This window comes from Anopheles funestus, assembly GCF_943734845.2.
Source record: "Anopheles funestus chromosome X unlocalized genomic scaffold, idAnoFuneDA-416_04 X_unloc_34, whole genome shotgun sequence".
Classification (NCBI taxonomy): Eukaryota; Metazoa; Arthropoda; class Insecta; order Diptera; family Culicidae; genus Anopheles; species Anopheles funestus.
In genome coordinates, this window is record NW_026045159.1 from 199,528 (window position 1) to 202,500 (window position 2,973).

General features: G+C 49.0%; 2 non-coding genes across 2 annotated transcripts in view; both read left to right on the plus strand.

The window, feature by feature from the left end:
• The first annotated feature begins 1,930 nt into the window (after window positions 1-1,930).
• Window positions 1,931-2,088, plus strand: LOC125773449 (5.8S ribosomal RNA). The gene has a single exon (XR_007420112.1). It is a non-coding gene; the product is annotated as a 5.8S ribosomal RNA (ribosomal RNA).
• A 711-nt stretch (window positions 2,089-2,799) lies between these two features.
• LOC125773457 (large subunit ribosomal RNA) overlaps window positions 2,800-2,973 on the plus strand; it is a 4,179-nt gene continuing 4,005 nt past the window's right edge. Inside the window, exon 1 of the ribosomal RNA XR_007420120.1 lies at window positions 2,800-2,973. This exon is cut by the window's right edge and continues 4,005 nt beyond it. This is a non-coding gene — a ribosomal RNA (large subunit ribosomal RNA).

Here is a 2,973-nt window from a genome sequence, read left to right on the forward strand (position 1 = left end):
ATCCGTGGCCATTGCATTGTGTCTGGTGCTTAGATACCCAGACACTTAGAACGCTTGCGCGGAAAGCAAACTCGATCGTTGTACACTTTGATGGGTGACCATCACTGTGTCTCCGTGCCGTGCTAGAATCCCCCCTAGCCGTAAGGCACTTTGAACGCCCCTTCGACGACGAGTTACAAGAGTGTGGTATGTGTCAGAATCTGGTGAAGCTTTCTGCATGTGATGTGCCTTGTGTGGATCCGTGGCCATTGCATTGTGTCTGGTGTGTAGGTACCCAGACACTTAGAACGCTTGCGCGGAAAGCAAACTCGATCGTTGTACACTTTGATGGGCAACCATCACTGTGTCTCCGTGCCGTGCTAGATCTCCCCTAGCCGTAAGGCACTTTGAACGCCCCTTCGACGACGAGTTACAAGAGTGTGGTATGTGTCATAATCTGGTGAAGCTTTCTGCATGTGATGTGCCTTGTGTGGATCCGTGGCCATTGCATTGTGTCTGGTGTGTAGGTACCCAGACACTTAAGCAAACTCGATCGTTGTACACTGTGATGGGCGAGCATCACTGTGTCTCCGTGCCGTGTAAGAGCTCCCCTGGCCATCAGGCACTTGAAAGGTCCTTCGACGACGAGTTACAATAGTGGTGTGTTAGATACGTCAGGTGATGGTATCTACTGTTGTGCAATACGTATCCGGCCACGGCACGGAACGAACGGGAACTGTGGTGCAGACATACAAAGAGTTAAGCCTATTAGTCATTAACTCTAAGGACGGGGCCATGGGGCGGTACGCAAAGGATACGGATGAGCGAGTATGCAGGCCCAATACTCAATAGCTCGATCCGATCCAAGCACATGAGTTGACTGCGGCGCCAGGTTAACCAATGTGCTAGATTCTATTTGGCCAGTAGAATCTTGTGTCTTATGCGATTTGATACCAAGACACCAGAACGAAAGTTAGTTGAAGAGTTATTAAACTCTTATGAAGTATGGTTGTGCAATCACAACTTATGACTTTAACCTATAAAGTGGATATGGACTTGCAATTATAACATGGAATCTCTACACACCCCATGAGCTCGATCCAATCCACGCACACGAGTTGCCTGAGTAGCGACAGGTATACCGATGTGCAATACGTATCCGGCCACGGCACGGAACGAACGGGAACTGTGGTGCAGACATACAAAGAGTTAAGCCTACTAGTCATTAACTCTAAGGACGGGGCCATGGGGCGGTACGCAAAGGATACGGATGAGCGAGTATGCAGGCCCAATACTCAATAGCTCGATCCGATCCAAGCACATGAGTTGACTGCGGCGCCAGGTTAACCAATGTGCTAGATTCTATTTGGCCAGTAGAATCTTGTGTCTTACGCGATTTGATACCAAGACACCAGAACGAAAGTTAGTTGAAGAGTGATTAAACTCTTATGAAGAATGGTTGTGCAATCACAACTTATGACTTTAACCTATAAAGTGGATATGGACTATCAATTATAACATGGGGCACACACCATGTTCTCGATCCAATCCACGCACACGAGTTGCCTGAGTAGCGACAGGTATACCGATGTGCAATACGTATCCGGCCATAGGCACGGAACGAACAGGAACTGTGGTGCAGACATACAAGGGCCATGGGGCGGTACGCAAAGGATACGGATGAGCGAGTATGCAGGCCCAATACTCAATAGCTCGATCCGATCCAAGCACATGAGTTGACTGCGGCGCCAGGTTAACCGATGTGCTAAGAGAGTTGTTCCTGGGCCTTCAAAGTGACTTCAAAACTATCTTAGCGAATGGTGGCCATGGGCGTAGACATGAGCCACAAGTCACAAGGCCTGGGACTATTGGGTAATAAAGACAACTTAGTCAGAAAGTTAGTCTTTGGACGTACCACCGGGATTGTGTTACATTGGGAACCTTACTATAAAACCCTAGGCAGGGGATCACTCGGCTCATGGATCGATGAAGACCGCAGCTAAATGCGCGTCACAATGTGAACTGCAGGACACATGAACACCGATAAGTTGAACGCATATTGCGCGTCGGACGATTAAACCCGGCCGATGCACACATTCTTGAGTGCCTATCAATTCCTTGATATACAACAAACCAAACTTCAGGGTGGAGCGTGCCACAATAGAACACTATGGCGAGCAGCCCGTCTAGTGTCGTGGGGGAAACACGCTTCCACACTGTGCATAATGGCGTGCTCGGGACCTTTGTTGGGACCGCAGGGCGCTGAAAGTAAAGGGGTGAACCGCATAAATCGCACGCACGTAAACGCGCACACACACAAATAGAGTGAGACGTATCGTAGGATACCGCTAAGAGTACGTTGTGAAACATGGGGAAATTCAATCGAAAACCTCTTTGATGTCCAAGATTTCGTTGACCGTATCCGTCGTAATACTGGATCAACGTGCTTGGGGGAAAACGTCAAAGGGTTTTATAATAGTGGTGCATGATTAACCCATCGATGCCCGAGGGGAACATGTTGTCCAATACAATAGTGGTGCAGTTGGCTCGACATGCTCGGGGGGAGACATCGTGGGTCCAAGTCGACCAAGTCGACCGGGAGTTGTTGTTGAGAGATCGAATCAAAACGATGCCGAGCGGAACTCGTTGTCCTTATTGGAGTGATATTCGGACAACGTGCTCGGGGGGGCCATCGTTGATTCAAAAATGACCGTAAATTGCCCAATCCGTGTGTGTGTGTGTGTGTGAAGTGTTGTTGCGTATATATCGGTTCGCTATGCCCCGGGTTCGAAACGAATGGAATGTGACTGATTTTGTTGTAGGCCTCAAGTGATGTGAGACAACCCCCAGAATTTAAGCATATTAATAAGGGGAGGAGAAGAAACCAACCGGGATTCCCTGAGTAGCTGCGAGCGAAACGGGAGAAGCTCAGCACGTAGGGACGGTGTGTAACTGCACCTGTCCGATTCCGTGTACTGGAACGACCATTATCTA